This window comes from Silene latifolia, chromosome X (assembly GCF_048544455.1).
Source record: "Silene latifolia isolate original U9 population chromosome X, ASM4854445v1, whole genome shotgun sequence".
Taxonomy (NCBI): domain Eukaryota; kingdom Viridiplantae; phylum Streptophyta; class Magnoliopsida; order Caryophyllales; family Caryophyllaceae; genus Silene; species Silene latifolia.
Window position 1 is genome coordinate 333,897,786 of NC_133537.1, and position 25,131 is coordinate 333,922,916.

Below are 25,131 nucleotides of genomic sequence, written 5' to 3' on the forward strand. Positions count from 1 at the left end.
GCTTTTGTACAGTTAAACTCACTGACTGACCTGATCCCACAACTCTATAGAGTTAAATGTATTTGAGAAAACTTGCAATATGTATATATGGGTTAAAAAAAGAAAGAGATAAAAAGCTGAATGTACATATATAATCTACAATAAAATGTAAATTTGGCCAACAACCATGTTATTTAAGGTGTCTTCTCTCTGCATCCTCGTCACAACTTCTCAACACGCCACTCCACTTTCTCAAACATCTACCTAGTATAAAAGCTAGGTTCTTTAGAAGGCTCCTATTGGTTCCTATTTTTTAGGAGTGGGTAAAAAAAAATTTGTTGAATGGGAACCCACGTTCTCACTGGGATTTAATTAAGCTCGGAAGATCATTTCATTGAGCAGAGCAGAGCATGTGCATAATAAAAACCATATACTATACTATATATGGTCAGTGACAATACTATAATAAATCCCATATTAAATCCCCGAACATAATTTATACAAGTGTAAACAATTAAAAATCATAATTTCTGAAGGATTATGATTACAAAATCCTAATACTAAGACCAAAAATTACAAATTGAATATAATTACAAAAATAAATCAAAAACTAAATCATTTGTTATGATTTCCGTCTTGATAGCTACACAAATAAAATTCCTATACACCAAAAAACCAGAAGTGTTAATAACAATTAAAACAGATTCATAACAATAAAATTCCTATACACCAAAATATTTTAACGAATTTAAAAAAAAAATATTTGTACTTTTTTTTTAAAAAGAAAAAAGAAAAAATATGGGTTTTACAAAGAATTAATATGAGAATTAAATGGGCTTAATTAACCTCATAATGTTAATTACAATAAAAAAACATCAATTAGATTGAGAAGTCGTTTTATGCAAATCTATTTCATGCAAATTTACATTGTGAAAATTAAGGACACTAATCAAATTTGGTGGATGTCATCAAAATTAACCGAAAATTATAGGATTAACATTAGGTTAATTAAGCCACTCAATCGGTATTGTTTTAAGTAAATTAACATTATTTGTGACAAATTACAGACACTAATCAAATCGCATGTCATCAAAAAAAGGTTGAAATTAAGTTTGTTTACCTTGATGTTGATCGCCGTTATTATGAACTCATTTCTTCATCTTCTTCGAACCCGATTGATTTATGATCTCCTATAGTGCGGCAGATAAGTGCTAAAGGACATAATGAGGGGCAAAATAATGGCGGCATGACTGCGTGAGACTGTGAGAGGGACTGAGGGAGACGTCTATCTTTTTGTATGTGAGGATGAGGGAGTGTATTACTGATGAGAGGTGAAGATGGGGGTTGTGATTTTGTTTGAATGTGAGGATGAGGGAGGCGTCATTTGGTGTTATAGCTAGGGTTGAATGATATGAGTGGGTGGGTTTGGTATGAACGGCCCAAATTGTGTATGAGTGTATGACCCATTATATTATTTGGTTTATGACCATAAAGTGCGAGAGAGACATTTATACATTACTTCAAAAGTTTGCGATTCAAGATAAAACTCCCTATTTTCATTTTCGTCTATTCACAATAACTTTTCTATTTTCTTTTTTGGTAAGTGTTTGTTTGGTCTAAATTTAATTGTATGGTGGGGTAATGTATTTGTGTGGTTCAAACTTATTTATATGGTGGTGTGTTTTATTAATTTTTGTGTCAAAATGAAATGAGAGGTTTATTGTGAATAGGAGGAGTATTATTTATGTAGGTAAATGAGACAAAACAGAATGCTATTTTTGAGGCACTCTTCTTTTGTCTTATCTATTCACATAGATATTATTTAATCTGTCGCAAGCAATATATGAGAATTTTTGTAAAATATATTATACATTGACCCATTATTTTATGGTGTTTTATTTGTAATTTTTGTTAATTGATGAAAATCGGGCCCAATTAATTATAGGTGAAGGCGGCAAGAGCAAAAAGTTAAATTGTTCAACTAAAATACGTTCCAGTAATGTTAGAAATGTCGTTACTCAAGTGAGCACCTATCTTCTAAGACCAGTTTTAAATCATGGTCATTTTTATACTTTAAGATGCCAATTTTTAGGGTCACAAGAAAACGAAGTTTGAAAATTTAAATTTATGTTTGCAATAAACATACCTTTAATACCACAACTAATGTACTTCACCATGAAATTTCTAATATTTACAAAGTCAGCCTTTTTTAAGGCTATTCATATATTTGTGTTTTTTTTTATGATGAGAGAGTTAAATCCCCCGGGACCATGCATTCCCACACAACCACATGTACCATGTAAGTCACCCTCTTCAGGGGCTGCAGTGATCATCGCCTCAGCTGGTAGTCGAACCCAAGACCTCTCAACTCCTACATTTCTGCAAACTTTAAGGTCTAAATTAACTCGCTATCACTGGACTAACACCACTTGGTTTATATATTTGTGTTTTTCGAATCGTATTGTAAACATTTTTTAATTTTAACAATTCTTTCTTTTTTATAGCAGTATTTACACATTCCGTATTTACCAATTTGTTATTTTTCATTCCTTGCATTAGTAGCATATATCAAGTGTAAATATCACCGTGCATTTTGTGCACGGGTATAAAACTAGTTAGGCTATATATTTACGCTTAATCAAAATAACCATCAAAAGGGCATATTATACATTAGAAAAGTGTCAGGTATTTATATAAGAAAATACCTTAGAATTTGATTAATTCTTGAGACTCGAGGTTTGATTCATTAAACTCACAAAGAGACACTACCTGCGCATAAAGTAAAAAAAAACCATTAGAAAAGATCTAAAAAAAATTCAAACAAAAAGAACCAGTATTAGATTATAGAAATAGACATCTCCAAAGATAATAAATCAATTTAGCAAGATAAGAAAAAAAAAAAAGAATGATAAGAACATAAATAAAAATATATACACATGAGAAAAATAGGGTTATGAAAAGGATGGGTGAAGTTGTATATATACACGTTAATTTTTAGCCATCTTTACACAATTAGAGTTTGTTTTAGCTTAGGAGATCTAAAACTCAAATGCACTTTATATTATTTTATTGCACATATATTTTATAGGGATTTTTTTTTTGTTTGCTGATTTTTTTCCTGGTATTTTGTACATATAACAATTTTTCACTCGTAGATGATCTTTGTAACCCATATAACTCTATCATCTCAATAAAATAAAATTTGTTTTTGTTTTGATAAATATACAATTGTTGAGATATAATTCTACATATTAATATTTTTAAAGTAAATAAGTGGTTCAAAAAAGTTGGAGTCTCTCACGGTGTCTGAAAAAACCCTCTTTTATATATATACATTGATTAAATTGACTCTTTGTAATAATTTTGTATCATATTTTAATTAGGATTTATGTTGAAATTAATTAAGGGTTAATAGGGGTGGGATGGTTTGGGTTTTTCTATTGTCCCCGGCGGATGTGTTACGGCCGTCTCCTGATGTGATCGTCGATGGCAATCTGATGGTGGCTTTCTGCAGGTATGTCTTGAGTAAATTGTTTATGTACAATGATGTACTACATTGAAATGGAAACAAAAAAAGAAAAATTCCCACTTGTACCTTTCTAATATGAGTCTCACTTATACCCCTACTTTTTTGAAAAGTCCAAGTTTGTAGTACAATAATTATGAAAGTATAAAAGTAGTCGTATACTGTACACGTACATTCAACAGTTACTGTACACAATTGAAGTAGTAGTACGCAACACAAAATAATAATCGGATAGATTATGTGATATTGGAGGAGGTCGGAATGGAGGTGTATAATTTGAGAGAAAATAGTAGAGAGAAATTAGAGAGAGAAAATGTGAGGGGAAAATAAAAAGGGTATAATTATTAATAATGTAATGTGATGAGATTAATGTGTACTAGTTTTTAACCCGCGCAATTTTGTGCGGGCTTGCTTTTAAAACATTGTTATTATAAAAATCTTTAAAAATATATGTAATGTACGTTATATATGTCATGTTTGGCCCATTTATAGCTATAGAGGGAAATGCCCCATCTATAATGAGAATTTGTAATTTTATAAATGTCATGTTTATAATTTATATATTTAATTGATTATAGGGTGCTTTGATTTTTTTTTTTCAAAGAATAAAATAGACTTATTTAAACCGCTAATTTCTGGTGTACCTCTTATTATTAATATGTCTTGTACTCTACATGGATAACTCACTTCTTAAACATCATACTGTCATTTAAACTGTGTTGTTTAATGATCGTGTTTACATTATGTCACAAATCACCTGTCTTGTTTATTGCTTGTTGGCTCGAATCAACTATAATTATCAGAGTTGAACTGAATTGTTTATCTTTAATATTTTTATTTATTAGTAAATTGATAGTTGTATTTAGTATTTCATATTTAATAATGTTTATTAATAAAAATGTATATTTTATCAATTGTTGTAATATTATTTACTTTAACCAATTGTTGTAATTTGTTGTAATTATTTTTAATTTTGTCAATTGTTGTAATTAAACTTTTGACTATATATTATTTTTGTATTGCATAATTTCATAATCGTATTATTTACGTACAAATTTTTTGTTAATAAAAACTAAGGTGAACAAAGAATAAACAACATAAATCACAAAGAAATTAATTGAGATGTGAAGTAATGAGGTCCACCATTATTGTTTTTTTGGGAAAAAAAATTTAAAAAATAAACTTGTGTAGAGGAGGTGGATGCATGAGATGAGTAGAGATCACCTGTCCCACTTTTATGTCCCACCCCCTTAAGATTTTGACACATCACCCTTGAAATAATAAAAATGATAATATTATATCTTAAAGTGTTAATGTGTCACTAGTATAGAGCCCGTGCGAATGCACGGTATTTTAGAATGTCATGTGGATAGAACTTAACAATTAGAACTAATAATAATAATATATAAATGAACTTTGAATTTTATTTGTAATTATCTACAATTGTTAATATGTAAAAATACTAAGAATTAAAATAGAACGAATTTTACATTTTTACTCGGAATAAGTTTATGATTTGTTAGTTTAATTACAAAAACTTATTCTTATTTTTACGCATTTGAAGCATATAACTAATTTTGTAATTTTTGTTACAATATACGGAGTAACAATTTAAACGGAGTAAAAAATTGAAAGAATAAAAAAGTGAAAAGCACACACTGATTTTAATAATATGAGTAAAATCTGCATATGTTTTAAATAGAAAATTTACGACATTTAAAATCCATATATTTGACTAATGAGATAATAATGAATAAAAAAATAAATTTGGCCCAACTATAAAAGTTGCGGTGTTTAATAAGATATTTTAACACATAAAGACCATATATTAGGTCCAATATATATCTAGATAAAATTAGGCCCAATTTCTAGTTAAAAGCATTTAGGCGGGAAAATTTTCAGTTTTCTTATTCTTTTAGTTTAAGGGGGATTAGGAGAACTAATGGAACACAAGATGAGACTGAAGATCTATTTGGCATGAGATTGCTTTAAATATCTTGGTATTTATAAAAATAAGATTGCGAAAATAAGCAACAAATCAAATGCTAGAACTATAACTATAAAAATACAACAGTAGCACAGCTAGGAGCGGGGGCGGGGGCGGGGGCGGGGAGTATGGGATTAGGGAAGTGATGTCCTGCGGTATCGGTATGTCTACCCGTTTCATTGCTACCATACTTGAAGCAAACACTTCTCCGCACCTGCAATATGTTAATGCATTAACATATTAACATATGAGGGGAACTATTGTACAATAGGTTTTGCGTTTTTTGTCAGATAACACCTAACATTTACACTTTCTGTAAAAATAGTACCTAAAGTTTTTTTTTTTGCCCAATAACACCTAACATTTTCTATTTTTTGTCTAATGACACCAAAATCACTTTTCCGTCAAAAAAAGTCAAGAAACCGTCTTGACTAACGGAGGGAAGGATGAATTGGCATTGTAACCTTATTTTTTATGTTTTACCCTCCAATTCCAACTTCCATTTCCCATATTTTTGTTTTCCCTTCAATTGAACTCAAACTCCCTCCAATTAAATCCCTTATTTAACACCCCCACCCTCTCCAATTTTATTCCTCCATTCTCTAAATCCCCAATTTTTGCCTTGTTCAATTTTCTCCCTTTCTCTCATCATCCATTCAATCCAATATGCCTTATTCAAACTCATCCCCAAACTCAACAAATCGGGTGAAATGCAATTGTGGCATTCTAGTGGCTGAGAAACATCATGAACACACCAAAATCCGGGAAGAAGATTCATGGCCTGCAAGTTCTACAATGCGGAGACGGGGTTGTGTGGGTGTCGTTTCTTCGAGTGGATTGATGAGGATATGACTTATTGGCAAATAAGTGATATAAATGGCTTGTTGAATGAAAATAAGTCACTTAAGAATAAGATTGGTGAGATGGAGGTATATATATGAAAGAAATAGAATGAGTTTACAAATTACAACCAACTCGGCCTTTCCTCCGTTAGTCAAGACGGTTTCTTGACTTTTTTTTGACGGAAAAGTGATTTTGGTGTCATTAGACAAAAAATAGAAAATGTTAGGTGTTATTGAGCAAAAAAAAAAACTTTAGGTACTATTTTTACAGAAAGCGTAAATGTTAGGTGCTATCTGACAAAAAACGCATAGGTTTTTCCAAGAATGTGAATCCTTATAAAATTATAAAGTGTGAAAGTAGAAATGATAATAGATATTTCACCTTTTATTTCAATTGACTAAATAATATTTCAACTTTCATTCTCGATGAACGTATGTCATAATTAAAATGTTCTAACATTACTTTGAGGTCTATGTTTAAATTTGGGCATATGACATCTAGCATTTGCTTTTTTATCGCAGATAGCTAGAAGACAAATATCCTATTATATTCGGATATACAGAGTCCACTAGGAAATAATAATACAATGCGATTTAGAAGCGTTATTTAAGTGGAATTAACTCAAACCTGCAGCGAATTTTGTGGCAGCCATACGCAAGTTCAACGAAAAATCGACAAGAAGGGCATCTCTGCAACATCCAAGAACGAGCAGCATTTAAAAACACCGTATCGTCATCAACGCAATTTCGTTGGTAATGATAAGGCGTCCATTTAGAACCACAAAGGTAGCAAAGCAATCGTAAGCACCACGGACACGACGCCGTTCCTTGACTACTACCATGCAAACTTTCAAACTCGTCAACGACTAAAACCTCGTTGCAACCATCATAAGGGCAGACAGTCCGTCTTGACTCGCTTTTGTTCACTAAGGACTCAGCCAAGAGATCGGTCCATGCGAGGAACACGGGTGGGGATAGAATTCTCGAGCACCCGACCGGGTCAAGTGGCTCGGGACAACCAGGGCAGGATGTCTTGGTTTGTTCGAGTTTGTATACGATGTGTTTCGATAAACAAGATTGGCAGTAAGGGTGATTAATTGTGCATTTTGTGTTTTTGTTTTTGTATATTTTAGTGTCTAATACTACGTTCTTGTGTTGGAAGCATATCCCACATTCTACTTGGCCAAATGACCAAATTGGTAAAAAAACTAAGCAAAGTGACATATTGGTAAAAAAAGTTGATGGCTGTTGGAAATAGAGGCTTTGAGAGCTTTTTTCTTAGTTTCCATTTGTCCCACATTGGTGAGGAAGTGGGTGTTTTATGGGTTTATATAACACCCCTTCCCTTACCTTATCACTAGTGGTCATGGGGAGTCTTTTGTAGAGACTTTGCGAGGTGCTTAATTCAGCTCGCACACGCGCGCGTGCCCGTGCCCGAGCCCGGCCCGGTCCGGATTCGTGATTCGGGATTCGCCTGCGGCGGGCTTGGCCTATCTTTTTGGATCCGGGATAGTATTGTTTTTTGGTTGTGTGCTGTTGAATCAGTCAGTCAATGACTGTTAGTGGGTGAGATAATTTCTCCCCACTATCAGCCTTGACTCATTTTTCTTTGGAGACGGTTTCGCTCTTGACTATTATAAATAAGTGACCTCCTCTGCCACATTAAAAACAACAAAAATCAATACTATCCTCTTCCTCTCTCGTCTTTCTCTATACAATTTCTGGGTTAAGTAAAATCGTTCCAGGTCTTCCAAACTCGAGTGGGCGAGTTTGTGAGGCGCAGATAGTGTAATCCTTGGGGACTACCGGTCGTCGCCGATCGCCACCACGGCCGCACCGGAGAAATAGTTTTTAAGGCGCGGTTTCGTACCGTGTCACTACCTTTCCTCTGTCGGTATTTCTGATTCTGATCTTCGTTTTTGCTACTGCTTTTTCGTATTAATAATTACTATCTCGGTTTTTTTAGTAATTAGTTCCAACAATTTAAAAACTATTTGATTAAGTGCAGTAGCCATGTCTGTGATTTCGAAAATTGTACCTGATATTTCGAAAATTGAGCAATTAGATGGTCAGAATTATAAGCGTTGGTCCCGTAAAGCTGTTAATGTTTTTGAGTAGTTGGAAATTGATTATGTTTTATTTAATGACCCGCCAAAACCTCGTTGTTCCGTCGATCCGAGACTACCCCTCCGGCTAAGGCGTTAAGTCAAATGAAGATGATATTGCTAAATTTGTTAAGGACAACAAAAGCGCTAGGTGTCACATACTTAATAACATGGTTAACCATTGTTCGATTTATTTGTCGACAATAAATCGGCTAAAGTCATTTGGGAGTCCTTCTTGAAAAAAAATATGGGCCGATGACGCTGGGAAAAAGAAATATGTTGTGGGTAAGTGGCTGCAATTTAAGTTGGTGGATGGGAAATCTATTATGGAACAGGTCCATGTCTACGAAAACTTGTGTGCTGATATTGTTAGTGAGGGCATGAAATTAGACGACCTTTTTGTTGCTAATGTGTTGTTGGAAAAATTCCCTCCCTCCCGGTCCGAGTATAGAAATCGGCTAAAACACAAAAAGAAAGACATGTCCCTTATGGAACTTATCAGTCATATGAGGACCGAAGAGGCAAATCGCCTCAAAGACAACCCCGCTTTGCTTTTACCGATGTCGTGAATGCATCATTCTTTTCTTTGTCAAAGCTAATTTGGTTGAGTCCGGTGGTCCGTCAAATCTTTCTTGAAAAGTTCAAGGGTAAGGGTAAGGCCAAGGTTGGTCGGGGTAAGGGTAAAGGAAAGAAGATCGATCCAGGGGAAGTACACAAGCGGTTTGCAAAGATTCGAAGCCTAAGGGTCCTTTGGTTTGCTATGTTTGTGGGAAACCAGGTCACAAAGCCTACCAAAGGATAAGATAAGAAGCTGCTTTGAAAGTGAAGCCAATCTTTGTGGATGATGATGTCATTCTTCTTTGTGGTTGTTGAAGCTAAACGGTGGGTAATCTTTTGAATGGGTCTTGATATCGGGCGCTTCCGGACACCTCTGTCTTGATAAGGGGTTATTTCTTTGAGTTCGAGGAGATAGGCGATGGGGAATGCGTCTACATGGGTAATTCTTGTTTGCAAAGATCACGTGTAAAGGCAAGATCTTTCTCAAACTCACCTCGGGGAAAACACTTGCTCTCAATAATGTTTTATTTGTACCCACATTGCGTCGAAACCTCGTGTCTGGTGCCTTATTGAACAAAGCTGGTTTGAAACTTGTTTTTGAGGCTGACAAGGTTGTAATGTCGCGCAATGGGGAATTTGTGGGCAAGGGTTATCTGTCTGGGGTCTTTTTTATCTTGAACACCGATTTCGCTTTTAATAATATTGCATCTATACGCTTATATCATTGAGTCTATTGATGTTTGGCATGGTAGATTAGGACATGTGAATATCGACTACATTAAAAAACTTAGAACCTTGAGTTTAATTCCAAGTTTGTCGAGTCAAGAATTCTCTAAATGTGGTAGCTGTGTTGAGGCTAAATTCACAAAGAAACCTAGTAAACCTGTGACAACTAGGACTACGAGTCTTCTTGAGTTAATTCACACCGACCTAGCTGACTTCAAAAATGTTGCAAGTAGAGGTGGCAAGAATTATTATGTGACTTTTATAGACGACTGTTCGAGGTACACCCGAGTTTATTTGCTTAAGACTAAAGATGAAGCAGAACAATCGTTTATAAACTTTAAAAATGAGGTCGAAAATCAACTCGACAGGAAGATTAAAAGGGTAAGGTCTGATAGAGGTGGTGAGTATAAATCCAGTTATTTAGCAGACTTTTGTGCTGCAAACGGTTTAATACATGAGACTAGTCCACCTTACTTACCCCAATCCAATGGTGTAGCTGAACGTAAAAATAGAACTTTAAAAGAAATGATGAATGCTATGCTTTTAAGTTCGCCTGTCCGACGATATGTGGGGGAAGCAATACTTTCGCTTGTCACATTCTTAACCGTGTACCTCATAAGAAAATTGACAAGACACCCTACGAGATTTGGAAGGGCTATCCTCCTAACCTAAGTTACCTTAGAGTGTGGGGGTGTTTGGCTAAAGTGGGTTTACCTGACTTTAGGAGACCTACCGTTGGACCTAAGACCTATGATTGTGTTTTTATAGGTTATGCTAAAAATAGCTCTGCCTATAGATTTATGTCTTTAAGTGACCGTTCTATATCTGAGGCTAGAGATGCCGAATTTTTTGAGCATGTTTTCCCTTTTCAGAAAAATGTTGTTTCATCTACTTCATTACCTGTTGCATCTATTGATATGTCTTCACATGCTAGTTGTAGTAGCACTCCTATTGATCATCTTTGTTGAACCTAGGAGGAGTAAAAGACCTAGATGTCCAAAGGATTATAGTGATTATGTTACAACACATTTATCTGAATATGGATACTCTGTTTGTGCAAGTGATGAGTTTGTTTCAGCGTTTTTAATAGAGGATGACCCAAAAACCTATAGTGAGGCAATGAAATCCATTGATGCTAATTTTTTGAAAGATGCTATTAAAAGTGAACTTGATTCTATTGTTTCTAATCAGACTTGGGAGTTGGTCGATTTACCTAAAGGTAGTAAACCCATTACGAGTAAATGGATCTTTAAAAGAAAATGAGACTGACGGTACAATAGAAAGGTTCAAAGCTAGACTTGTAGTTAGAGGCTTTACACAAAAGAAGGGCATTGATTACTTTGATACCTATTCTCCTGTGACCAAAATTTCGACTATAAGAACTCTTGTCGCTTTAGTCGCTATTCATAACCTTATTATACATCGGATGGATGTTAAAACCGCTTTCTTGAATGGTGAGCTAAAGGAAGAGATCTATATGTCGCAACCTGAAGGGTTTGTGATTAAGGGTCAAGAGAATAAAGTGTGTAAACTGAACAAGTCACTTTATGGTGCGAAACAAGCACCTAAACAAAGTGGTATGAGAAATTCAACACTACTTTGATGAGTAATGGCTTTATGATTAACAATTCTGATTCATGTGTTTATTCCAAAGTGATAGAATCTGATTGTGTTATTATATGCCTATATGTGGATGACATGCTTATTTTTGGTAATAATTTAGATGTGATAATTAAAACCAAAGAATTTTGTCATCACACTTTGAGATGAAGGACTTAGGAGAAGCCGATGTTATCCTAGGGGTTAAGGTTATCCGAAACTCCAATGGAATTTCTTTGAGTCAATCTCATTATGTTGAAAAGGTGTTGAAAAAGTTTAATCGCTTTGATGTTGTGCTCGCTAGAACACCCTATGATTCTAGTGTACATTTGAGTAAAAACTTGGGTAAAAGATTTCCCGGAAGAGTATGCTAAAATCCTAGGGAGTGTGATGTTTCTTATGAATCGTACTCGACCGGATATTGCATATGCGGTTAGTAGATCGAGTCGTTATACACATAACCCTGGTAATGAACATTGGAATGCTCTTCGTCGTTTGCTTAAATACCTAAGAGGAACAGTTGATCTGTGTTTGCATTATGGTAAATTTCATTGTATTAGAAAGATATTGTGATGCAAATTGGGTTGCAGTAACGATGAGATTTGTTCTACTAGTGGTTATGTCTTCACCATGGGTGGAGGTGCGATATCGTGGAAGTCTTCTAAACAGACTTGTATTGCACGCTCTACCATGGAGTCGGAGTTCATAGCTCTTGAGTTGGCGGGACAAGAAGCGATTGGTGAAAAACCTATTGGGCGATGTACAAGTATGGGGAGGACGGCCGACACCGGTCTCCATCTTTGTGTGACTCGAAAGTCGCTATTGGCGTTGCAAAGAATAGTGTCTACAATTCGAAAAAGAGACACATGCGAATAAGGCACGCTGCAGTTAAACAACTCCTTGAGAATGAAGTGATTACTGTGGACTATGTGAAGTCCGAAAGTAATCTTGCTGATCCATTTACTAAGGGGTTGACTAAGAGATTAGTCGTTAATACGTCGAGGGGAATGGGGCTTAGGTCCTTGAGTCAAGATTGAGATTGACTAGGTCCAAAGTTTTCATTCCTATGGCGTAGTATGATTCATAGCCTTTATGGTGGTGCTTTTGAGACGCACTTGATGAATTATACTCTAGGTTGGACTTATGTCCTTAATGACTCGTGTGAGAAGTGCTGATGAGAAGCACTTGAGCCATCTACGTAGGTGTAATGATCCTAAGACTATGAGAAGTCTTGTGGTCACACCTATCAGTACCAAGGTAACGCATAAGCTCTAAAAGAGCGCGTTGCACTCTGAAATCGCGGGACGATCTTAATTTGAAGGTATGATATGTGTAGTGGGGGGTATCGACCGAAGTTCAGCTAGGAATTCAAATCGCAAGATATTCTCTAGTTGTAAGTAAGTTGTTTCCTCATTTCACTAAAGTGTCAATTCAAATCGAAAGATATTGATACCTAAGTATCCACCCTTCCTTTACCCAGGAATTCTTCTTTCTCTGGCTTTGGCGCCTCTAGTGGGGGATTGTTGGAAATAGAGGCTTTGAGAGCTTTTTTTTTAGTTTCCATTTGTCCCACATTGGTGAGGAAGTGGGTGTTTTATGGGTTTATATAACACCCCTTCCCTTACCTTATCACTAGTGGTCATGGGGAGTCTTTTGTAGAGACTTTGCGAGGTGCTTAATTCAGCTCGCACACGCGCACGCGCGCGTGCCCGGATCCGGATTCGTGATTTGGGATTTGGGATTTGGCAATCGCCTGCGGCGGGCTTGGCCTATCTTTTTGGATCCGGGATAGTATTGTTTTTTGGTTGTGTGCTGTTGAATCAGTCAGTCAATGACTGTTAGTGGGTGAGATAATTTCTCCCCACTATCAGCCTTGACTCCTGTTTTGCTGGAGACGGTTTCTGGCTCTTCAGCTATTATAAATAGCAGCCTCCTCTGCCACATTAAAAACAACAAAAATCAATACTATCCTCTTCCTCTCTCGTCTTTCTCTATACAATTTCTGGGTTAAGTAAAATCGTTCCAGGTCTTCCAAACTCGAGTGGGCGAGTTTGTGAGGCAGCAGTAGTGTAATCCTTGGGGACTACCGGTCGTCGCTGATCGCCACCACGGTCGCACCGGAGAAATAGTTTTTAAGGCAGCGGTTTCGTACCGTGTCACTACCTTTCCTCTGTCGGTATTTCTGATTCTGATCTTCGTTTTTGCTACTGCTTTTTCGTATTAATAATTACTATCTCGGTTTTTTTAGTAATTAGTTCCAACAATGGCAAGCGACAAATTGGTAAAAAAAACGTTTCCGAGGATAATTTAACCGAAAATAAAACACGGTAATATTACAAATATTTTTTAATTAACGTGAATTTTGTTTTCCAAATAAGTAAACGTTTTTTTATCAAATATTTTTATGTAAAAGTAACTTTTATCATTGTTTGTCAAAGTGTGCGTTTATTCGGCAAAAAACATGAAATATAATCATTATTTTTTTCCTTTTTTCTTGTGTTGAATTTCTTATGTTGAAAAATATGAAATGATAAATTTTTTAACTCTTGAAAAACTACAATTATGGTGAAATTAAGTTTTTTTTAGTTGGAAGACAAGATAATTGCGTAAATGGGGTTGAACTGAAAATGTTTACTATGAGTATAATATAATGGACATATGTTCGTTGTTTCTTTTCCAAACTTGGTACGAAGTCACTAAATGTTAGATTGAATTTTTATTACTCTATAGTTGTTAAATCACAGGCGACTTACTATTACAAAGATATATACACTTCATAAAACGTAATAAACCCGTGATTCAACGATTTTGTCCAATTTTGTTAAATAAAGATTAGACGATTTTATGACATTACATAACGAGTTTTAAAGTTTTGGGCCAAGTTTAAAATGGAGGTATTTGAAGGAGAAACCCAGCATTTCACATCGGCAAATTAAAATTTTTTCCATTCCTCCTTGCCAATCCGCCATGTACTTCCTCTTTGTCTAGCCAAACAAACTATTAGACTTTGGAAAGGCAAACATGACCCGAAAGTTAACTCTAAAGTTGATCTGATTCGAAAGAGAATTTAAAAAAAAATGTCAAAATGAGGTTATAAATCAACCTAAGTATTTAGCGAAATGGAATTTACGGAGGAATTAGAATAAGAAATAGGAGATGGACCCATTCAGAAAGTTTTATAAGACAGTTTTATGGTAGGAACAATCCGGTAATAAGTTAGTCTAAATAATGTTTTATTTTTCGTCAAATTGTCCTCCGAAATGTTTATTTTACCAATTTTCCGTCAAATTGTGCTCGGAAATGTTTTTTTACCAATTTGCCGCTTGCCATCAACTTTTTTTACCAATATGTCACTTTGCTAAGTTTTTTTTACCAATTTATCACTTAACCCCTACTTTTTTTACCAATTTGGTCATTTGGCCCATTCTGCTTTCATTCTATGCGACAAATGATTGAGACGGAGGGGGTGATTAATTGTAATTATGGGTGTTTGTTTATGGAGGGGTTTTGGAATAGTTGTAACCTAGCACGTTTGTTTAGCTGATTTACAACCACCTTGATTTTGAGATAATAATACGTACAAATTTGCCAATTATTAAAGAATCGGTTACAAAATTTGAAAACACCATATGACTAAAGTCGAGTGTTGAATGGTAGAAAATAAGGTAAAGCCTCCGGTTTAAGTGGCGGTTTTGTCTAAAATCAAGAAAAATAATACTTCCTCTATTCCCATATGATGTACCCATTTTATTAAAATACTCCACTCATATATTTAACAATGAGTACATCATATAAAAACGGAGGAAGTATAACTAATGACATGGAGACCTCAAATAGTTTAAAATCAACCCTAAAAATCCAATTAGTTTGTCAACCAATCTCATTTGCCAAAAAATTCGACAATCTTTGTATAAATAAATATCCATTTTATTGGAATAAGATGAACCAAGCAATAACATTCTCTGAAATCTAACAAGTTATCACTTAATAATATTAACTTCTAATAGTATCTTTAAAAAAAACTTCTAATAATAAATAAAGGGTTTTTTGTCAATAACTACCTTATATTTAGGGGTATTTGTAAAAAAACTACCTTATATTATTTTTCTTGTTTTAGACTACCTTTGTTTTCTCATTTTTTGGTCAAAAACTACCTACACTGAAAATATAGCGAGATTTGGTCGATTTAGTGACATTAACCTATCTCACATGACTTTCTTAACATCAAACAACAATGATCAACTGCGTCTGAACCAAAATTTAACTTCAGATAAGCAAAATTAATGAATTTCTCATTTTAATAATAACTACAAACATCTACTAAACTTTAGCGTAAGTACTTTATGACTTCCCAAAATCGGGCCTTGGTAAGATTAAAACATAAAAGAGTCATGTGAGATATGTTAAAGCCGGAAAATAGACCAAATATGTCTAGATTCTTAGCGTAGGTAGTTATTGACCAAAAATAAAGAAAACAAAGGTAGTTGAAAACAAAAAAAATAATATAAGGTAGTATTTTTACAAATACACCTAAATATAAGGTAGTTTTTGACAAAAAACCCATAAATAAATGATCGGATGGGGTACTATTTTAAGTGAATCTGAGTAGACCTTGGAAAACTGATCCGGCCCAAACTTTTTCAAGCCGACCTGATCGAAAACTACTATTGTCCAAATAACTTGAAAACAATCCACCTAAAAATTACACAAGCCCAAAATGATCCGACCCAGCCCAGATTCTTGCTAACTCGAGCCCGAATTCACCCATCCCAAATTCTATTCGATTGACCAATTTGTCCGGTCTAAGATCGTGAAAGTTGAAACGTAAGACAAGGTTGAAAAAAGGTCGATAGTAATTTTCTCGGAGCTAAGATTAGACCTGGCAAAAGCAACTCGGCCCGATTGACCCGAGACCCGAACTACATCACCCCCAATGTGACCCGAAAACTCGAATTGTCCCGACCCGATCTTTCTTGACCCGTTACCGATCCGACCCGAAAATGACCCGATCCGAAACCATCAAACCCGAAAATGACCCGACAAAATATAACTCTAATTGAACTGAAAAGACTTGAAATGACTATTTCTCTATTATTCATTGACCCGACTTGAAACAACTCGACCCCGCTTGACCCGAATCAGACCCGACCAACTAACCCGAAACAGACCAATGACCTGTCCGGCTGTCCCGACCCGAAATAACCCAAAATTAATGAAAAATCCGAACTAAACCGACCCGAGATATCTCGACCCAAACCGACCCATTTTAGCCATATCTAGCTAAGATTAACAAGCTTGTATTAAGTTTGCTTTCGCTCAAAGTCCAGACCAGTTGCTTTTTGAAAAAGACCAAAATGGCCGACCTGAAGGGAGAGCAGCTGAAAAAGTAAGTTTCCTCTATAATTAGTTGATTTCATAACGCATTTATTACTCTGATTATATCTTCAATTGATTAATATCCTGCACTTTGATTGTTGCTTTGATTTTTCTTTGATTATACTTTCATCAGTACAAGCATAAATTGTCTTGCCCACCAACTGTTTGATGTTTTGCGTCAAAGAGATGATGACACAATTGCTGATACTATATGGGCTAATAGCCTAATAGTAGTCATTCTTCGTGTTATAACGGATGTAAGAAAGAACTAAAGAAACACAAATAAAATAACATGTAGATTTACGTGTTTCACTAACAGTGTTTTAGCTACGTTCATAGGCAGAAGAGAGGAACTGTTTTATTAATTGTGAAGATTACGGATTTCTGAGTGAATAAAATCTTTGTTACCATAGTGAAAAGTATCTTTGTTACCATAGGGGAAATGATGCTTACATTCAACCTTCTACCTGCATGGTGACGGTGACTATGAATATGATCTGAGCGTCTTTGTTTCATCTCTAAACCATAATCCCGTCCTTGTTAGTCTCCACATTCTAGCTTGAAAATTAAAAATGGCATGGAAGTGTATTAAACAAAGATATTTATTCTGTTGAAAGGGTCGTTACCCCATCGTCTATGAAGATGCTCTCATTCCTAGTGGGCAACGAGTCGGACATCCACGCCATTTCCTCTACTAAAGGTGGAAATGGGTTATGCCTTATATCCCGACCCCCAAAATGGCAGCATAGGCTGACAAAGAGGCTGGCCAAGTGGCCATGGTGTGGTGTGTCCAAATAGAAATATGGCGTTGGAACCTGCAGGCCAGCAACCAACTGTGCCGTGCCCGTGCTGCTATTGACTCGTGTTTTTAAAAGTGCCCATGCCTGGTTTGACAATAAGAGAGGTTGTTTGAGTGGGATCTATAACCGAAAACTTTACAATCAATCATGTACTGCTTTTAGCATTATTATACACTCCCTGTAGTTGGAGTGGTTGACTTCTGCTCTTAAGTCTTGATAATCCTGTACATGACTTGTGCTCTTGAGTCTTTGATAATCCTGTACATTTATTGTCACATAGCACCCACCTCCTTTGGAATGTTATTGAGGACTAATCTTCAGGAACCTTATAACGCGTTCTGGAATATTTGGCAAAGTATTCACTTTTCTTTATTTGATTATTTCATTTCTAGTGGTAGTTAATGTAAGGGGGCCTGATTACTGATAAGATTATTAGTTGACTGCTGACTTATCATCAATTACATAAAGGAGTATCAAAGACTCTGGCTGAACTATATACAGTATTTTTTGAGAGAAACTTAAAAGTTTTTGAATCCTAAAGCTTTTATGGCAGCATCAGATGTGGCATCAGCCGTCCAATTGATCGGCACTTTGCTCATCCAAGAAGCCAACTCTTTATATGGAGTGGAAACTCAAATTCAGGGGCTTCAAGAAGAGCTGGAGTTCATGCAGCAGTACCTCCATGATGCTGATGCAAGGCAAGAAGATCGAGAGATTTGTGCTTTGGTACGCCAAGTTAGAAAGCTTGCCTACGATGCAGAAGACGTGATTGACACTTATATTCTCAAGGTTCGACCGAGCAACGGAAACTGGCTCATGAAATTTGCTTACTTGATGTACAAGAGTCCTCATATATATGAAGTTCGGGAGCAGATCCAGATCCTCCAGACAAGCTTGAAACGAGTTGGCGAAAAATTAAATAGTCATGGTGTGAGAAGAATTACCAACTTACAGAGAGGCCCTGTTCCTCGTGAAGATGGATATCGTAGGCAAAGGCCACTAAGCTACCCCTATGAGGATAGTGAGGGAGAGCTTGTAGTTGGCATGGAGGAAGACATTCGAAAGCTGGTGGATATGGTTATGGGCGAGGGGAGGACTCAAGTGGGTGTTGTTTCGATTGTGGGGATGGGTGGTTCCGGGAAATCAACTCTTGCTAGGAAGATATACAATCATCCATATGCAAAAGAATGCTTTGATTGTAGTGCATGGATTTTCATCTCTCAAGAGTGGAACACCCAACATATCTTATCAGAAATCCTAAGGAAGGTTGGTGGGCCGGAGAAGACGACGACCAAGCGGCAAATAACATTGAGTGTGGAAGAGCTGGTGGATAAGCTTCGATGCATCCTTCAAAAGAAATCATATTTAGTGGTTCTTGATGACGTGTGGAGCAGGGAGGTGCTAGAGGAAATACTCCCAAAGACTACCGAGGGGAGAAAGTGTCAACAAAGGAAGCAAGATCATCATCACAACTCGTAACCGTGAGATCATTCAATTCCGAGTAAGTCACCAGGAACACTTGTGTGTGCATGAGCCACAACCTTTGAGCGAAGAGTCAAGTTGGGAGTTGTTCAGTAAAATTTCCCTTGGGCATCGAAAAAACTATGACGAGGAAAGCTTTAAGAGTGTGGGCAAAGACATGCTAAGGAAATGTGATGGACTTCCCTTGGCTATAGTTGCATTAGCTGGGATATTGAACACAAGAACAACCATTGGGGAATGGCATAGGGTGGGTGAAGCAGTGAGGTCAAGAATTATGGATGGAAGATGCGGAAACGTGTATGGTAGAGTAGGGGAATTGCTGGCATTGAGCTATGATGATCTGCCTTATGATCTAAAGCCTTGCTTTCTTTATATGGGTGTATTCCCGGAAGATTCCCAAATCTCGGTAGGAATGTTGACCAGGATGTGGATAGCAGAGGGCCTTGTCTCGACACAGTACAGTGATATGTCCCTGGAAGATGTAGCATTGCAGCGCATCGAGGAGTTGAGCCACCGGTTCATGATTCAGGTTGTGAGGACCAACTATGAGGGAGTGATAAAAGCTATTAGGGTACACGATCTACTACGTGATCTCAGTGTCCAAAAGGCGAAAGAGCAAAGTTTTCTACAAATCTATACTCCATTCAGCAATTCAGATAGCAGTCGTGTGTCTACATTTGCGATCCAACCTCGCCGAGCTGCTGTTTATTCCAGGTAATTCCTCCCTCCCTCCCCTAAAAGATTGATTACTTTTGATTTGATCTCACTTTTAAGGAAGTAAGGAAAAATCCCCTCAGTGCTTCTTTATTAGCTCATGTATTCCAACATAGCAACTTTTTTCCATGTGACCTCTTCCAATTTGCTTCTTTTGATTGAGGATAGAATGAAATTATTAACTGTCCACATCCTTTTAGTGGGTGGTAACTGGTAAGCCTCTGCATTGTAGCCTCCCCGAGCCCATCAATGGCACAATACATTTCTCCCTTGAAATCTGGATTCCGGGGTTGCTAAAATTTGCAATTCCCGCCATAATTATATTCGTTTAGTTCATTGTTTGTTAGTGGAAAAAACCTTAAGGTGTGTGTGCCTCTAGACGATCCATAATCCTGAATATCTGTTCATCCCAACCTTTTGCCATGGATTCAAGTGTGTGCTTCCGCTCTGTAGTTACTAAGTAATTTGATATAAAGTAGGGCTAACTCGTTTATATTCAACACTTTAACCATGCCACAGTTAGAGCTTTTGAGGCACGGGTAGAATTGTTGTATTGTTACATACACTTCTCCGTTCTCTTGCTTGTGCCTGATCATGTTTAATTTGTTCTCATGCTCATATATAATCGTATTTTTTTTCGCAGCACTGCTTTGCCTGAGCACATTCCCCACCTGAGGTCACTTATATTGCCGACACGATCGAGCATCTCACATTCTTCTTTCAGTTGCAAGGAGGCACTAAACTTCAAGTTTGTGTCTCAAAACTTTAAGTTGCTCAGGGTGTTGAGAATTTGGGGTATTAAGACTGTCAGTGGCATCCTGTCTAAGCAAATTGGATGTTTACTTCACTTACGGTACCTGGAAATACGTGCTACAAATATTACCGTTCTTCCTAGCTCAATTGGAAGATTGAGCAACTTGATAACTTTAGACTACAGGGACATTGATCTGCAAAACAAAAAACGTATAGAAAATGTAAAGATACTAATCCCCAATGTCTTTCAGGGGCTTGTGCTACTACGGCATCTATTTTTGCCCACTGAATATCCCTGGAGTGTGCAAGAGTTGAACCTGAGTACTATGAGGAATTTGCAGACTCTATGGGGGTTGAGGCTGGACAACAATAGTAGTCATTTTTTGAGGGAGTTGCCAAAACTAAGCACTTCCCTAAAGAAGCTAAACATTATAATGTCAAGTGAGAATGAATTGAAGGCTGCCTTTCATTGCCCAAGCCTCTTGGACGATGTACTCCACACCTTCCGCATTGAGCTAAGAGACGGGCTAGCACTTCGCAATGTAAAGCCTCTTCTTCTTCAGAAGCGCTTACTCAAACTGACAGTCATTGGGGAAATTCAAATGAATTTGATGCTCATACTGCCAGTCAACCTTGTTAGGTTAGAATTGAAGGATAGCATGATCAAAGATGCCGATCCCATGGATGCTCTTGGTGCATTAGCCCACTTGAAGCAACTCTACCTTTCTAATGCCTATATAGGGACCACACTGTCTTGCAGGTCTGGCTCATTTCCTCAGCTTGAAGATCTCAATGTCGAGAGTTTCCCTATTCTGAACAATTGGACTATTAAGGAGGGAGCAATGCCCTGTCTTAAGAAGCTAGAGATTTCTAGATGTTGGTGTCTGAATTTTTTTCCGGAAGGTTTACCTTTAGTCACAACACTTGAACAGCTGGAGTTCTTTGACATGCCAAATGCATTTAGCAGTCAAGCCACTAAATATGGATGGGCACCTCTAAAGCTTAGGCTACCTCATAACTTTGCATCCATTATTACACGCTCGGATTCCCCTGTTGACTCTTCTTCCATCCGCAAGCTCTATGAGCAGCTCATTGACGGCATTTTCCTGGATAATACAACCAAGGTAAGCTCTTCAGCTCTACTTTGCCTAGGTATCAGCTGGTTAATTTGCTCAACTTTTTTAAATGTGGCTTGACTTCCTGAATGTTGATGCAATGCAGAAGTATTGGGTCACAGAGAAGCACGGTAGCTGCATTAATAGCTTTATGGTATATGCGCCAGGCCTTTGCGTATGTTCAAAACATGCGAAGATTAGAAGACCTGGAACACAAGATATCCAGCAAAAGTGCGAAAAGAGGGAAGGTTGTCCTTATATTGAATTCAAAGAAGTGACAGAGAGGTATTTACATTTCTGAAATACCCTCTCTTCGGTAACTGAAGTTGCTTGACTTTTGACTTTGTATTTTGCATTTTTTTTTCCGGTGAGAAGTTTGGAAGATGGGACAATGGTCAGAGTGGCCAAAGTAAAATCGTCAATATCGTCAGGTTACGCTAAAGTGATTGGAAGTTTTGACCTTCGGAATCTCTCTGTGGAAGTGGACTATGAAATTGATTGGGTAATCATGTTCGAAGAACCAGAACATGCAGAAAATTCTTCTGAGAGGAGTCCTGACATTAGTGAAGGCTTAAAGCACGGGAAGAAAGAACGCCAGCATCCTCGACGAAGACACAGAAACAAAGAGCAGAACATAAGAAAGGTAACTGCAAAATTAGAATGCCACAATAACATGCAAGGGAGAATTTTCACAGATGAAGTGGAAGGTGCTACGATGATCAACACGCAACTTAATGGGAAAGAGATGCACGAAGAACTGATATATGGTAAGCGACTAAACGAATGGATACGCATTCCAGGTGGAGAATTTGAGACACACCGTACAATGAAAGGACAGATTGAGCCTGCCTTGTCTTATCAAGAGCGCATGAATCATCTGGACTTGGTCGTCAAAGGTTTCATTGTCCGACCAAAATTGTAATCCGGTGTTTTAGTCCTTCTATGGGATGGAATGTTGTCACGATTCACGACTGCTTTTCACTGGCTGAGATGAGGCCTCGCCTCCTCGGTGATATTCGAAATTAAGAATGGACAGCGATCTATTACCATGTTTGTTTTTCGAAATCAGCGTCTGAGAAAATCAAGGGCATTGATTTGAAGAATTTTTGATATATGGTTATGCTACAAACATTTGCTTCATCCGAGCATTTGCTTCATCCGAGTTTTGCCCATTACATTCAAGGGCACCACTGACGGCATTAATTGCAGCTCCAAATCCCTGGTTCATCACTGAATGAACATTGTTCATCCAGTACCACAAGACTGACTTAAATGAAGTAACAGCATCATTTGCTGAAATTTTCGGGTTGTTGAACCCATTGGAGCCAATCAAATAGTATTTGTCGCTACCCACGCAAGGGTATTTGTTGGTTGCTGCACCATTTTTCCCTTCTGTGCTACAAAACCCTGAATAATACAATAATATGTTTAATTTACATACAAAAATGTGTCATGATTTTAGAAATTTTGAACCCTCTGTTGAATCATTTATTCACTTACGTCGAGTTTGATGAACAATGTTAGCAAAGAAGGCAGCGATCTCTCTCTTAGAATCATCGCTAGAACCCGTGGTACCAAAATGAGGGTAACTAGAGACAGCACTAAGGAATGCATCTCTAGTGTAAAGGTTCATCCAAGGACAAGACTCCCTGGAGGAGGCTTGGCTAGTAATGATGCCATTAAAGAAGTCTTGGGTCACGATGTTATTTGACACTGACACCCCTCTTACAAACGCCGGACTGGCACCCAACACCATAATTGTCATCGTTTCCACCACAACTCCCAACTTGGCCACGACATAGTCTTGGGTCACACCCGCGGTTTGGAGGAATGGATGATCAAATGATCAAATGACAAATATGTGGTGGTTATTTGTAATTTTTCCTTTTAATAATGACATAAACTACGATTTGATGTTGTCACAGTCTCATAGGTGATACTACTAGGTGATCGTGATATTTTGATTGTGTTTAAAGACTGCTTATGTTAGTTACTAGAATGGAATTCAGTTTAGATTTGATTTTGGGAGAATTTATAAGGAGCAAATACTCTTAATTATAAATAATCAAGGTAAAATTATGTTGTAAGAGTTATAACATTTTATCTCAATGCACTAAATTAATTATGATACCTGTTGTTTTTGTAACATCGTTCAGTTTTACGTAGTAGTAAAATAATTTGCAAAACTTATAAAGACACGCCTCCGTTATTAAGGGTTCATATTGGTGAGATGCACCATGTTTATAGAGATAGTGTTTTGTATTTAATTAAAAATCGATTGTGCATGTAAAAAAATGAAAATGCTATCTAGATAATATAACTATGTCACTAGATGTTATAATAGTCGATGACAAAGTTTTTATGCTAAAAGCACTAATAATTTCTCGGTTATCACCTACACCATTCGCGAATTTATTTTTTTCATTTATGATTCAACATAGTTGAACTTTTTTTTTATCAATTTAATAATATATTTTTACAGATCATTCTAATGGGAGCCTCGTGCATCACACGAATTTTTCAACTTGTTTAATAGTATATCAGCAACTCACCTATATGACTGTATATACATGAGAAAAATAGGATAAAAATCACAAATTTTTCAAAGAGATGATCTTATATGATAAGACTTCCCTATTTGAAGCCGAACCCAGATTATATTGTTTTTTTTTACAGGAAAAAAATAAAAAATACAACCACCCACCACTTTTATTATTACAGTTTTTGTTTCCCTTCCATCTTTTCCTTTCTATCTTCATTTTCACTCATCTGGTAATCTTAATTATTTTGTTCGTGTTTGCTTCTTCTTCAACATCTCTATCAGTAGTACTTCTAATAAGATTTTTTACCGGATATGACAAAGCAAATAATTTTTTGCCTCTCTTAGCTTATTTGTATTTTATTTTCGTTCAATTTACAGTCCAATTTCGGTCATTATCACATTTTTTGGGTATGAAACGTTACTTTTACAATTTCGAGTTATTTTGTGTATTTAGCTAGAATTTTGGTTTGATGTTAGGGTTTCTTAACTCTTAAATGTTGTGTCTTTTATTTAGTTTTATGTTTGATGTTTTAGATCATTTTGTTTATATGCATTGACTGTCATTCAATTTTGTCAAGTTCTCAAATTTGTGAATTTTAGTCTAATTTGAAATCTTAAATGAATGTCAGTCATTTTTATTCTTTTTTAATACACTTGGTATTAAACTAAAACTTTGAACTTTAAACAGATTACTTGAGATTTGAACTTAAAAACTCAGGTTGTAAGTGACCTTCTTTCAAAAGCTAACTAGCTCAAATGGAAGAACAAGTGCAATGGCACAAGATGTGGGTTCGAATATTTGTGATTTTTGAAAACTATGAACGACTATATTGTGTTAATTATAATTTGTTTTGAGAAGTATTTGTGTTCAACTAAATTATTATAGTTCTACTTGAGAGAAAGAAAAAAAAACTCAAACTCGGAATTGTGTTAATAACTTTTAATTTTAGTTTGAAAACTTTAAGTATTTTAGAGATCTATTTTTAAAATATCAGTTTAAACTTAGGTTTGTTGTTACAAAAATATG

The 25,131-nt window shown here is 36.3% G+C and overlaps 1 long non-coding RNA gene and 2 pseudogenes across 1 annotated transcript; 1 reads left to right on the plus strand and 2 right to left on the minus strand.

Annotated features, from left to right (window-relative positions):
- Positions 1 to 392: 392 nt before the first annotated feature.
- Positions 393 to 1,884, minus strand: LOC141622348 (uncharacterized). The gene is made up of 2 exons (XR_012532938.1): positions 1,100 to 1,884; positions 393 to 639 (listed from the first exon to the last, which is right to left on the minus strand). It is a non-coding gene; the product is annotated as an uncharacterized LOC141622348 (long non-coding RNA).
- Positions 1,885 to 17,963: 16,079 nt separating this feature from the next.
- On the plus strand, positions 17,964 to 22,616 carry LOC141618829 (putative disease resistance protein At1g50180; annotated as a pseudogene).
- Positions 22,581 to 24,331, minus strand: LOC141620912 (endochitinase EP3-like; annotated as a pseudogene).
- Positions 24,332 to 25,131: the final 800 nt, after the last annotated feature.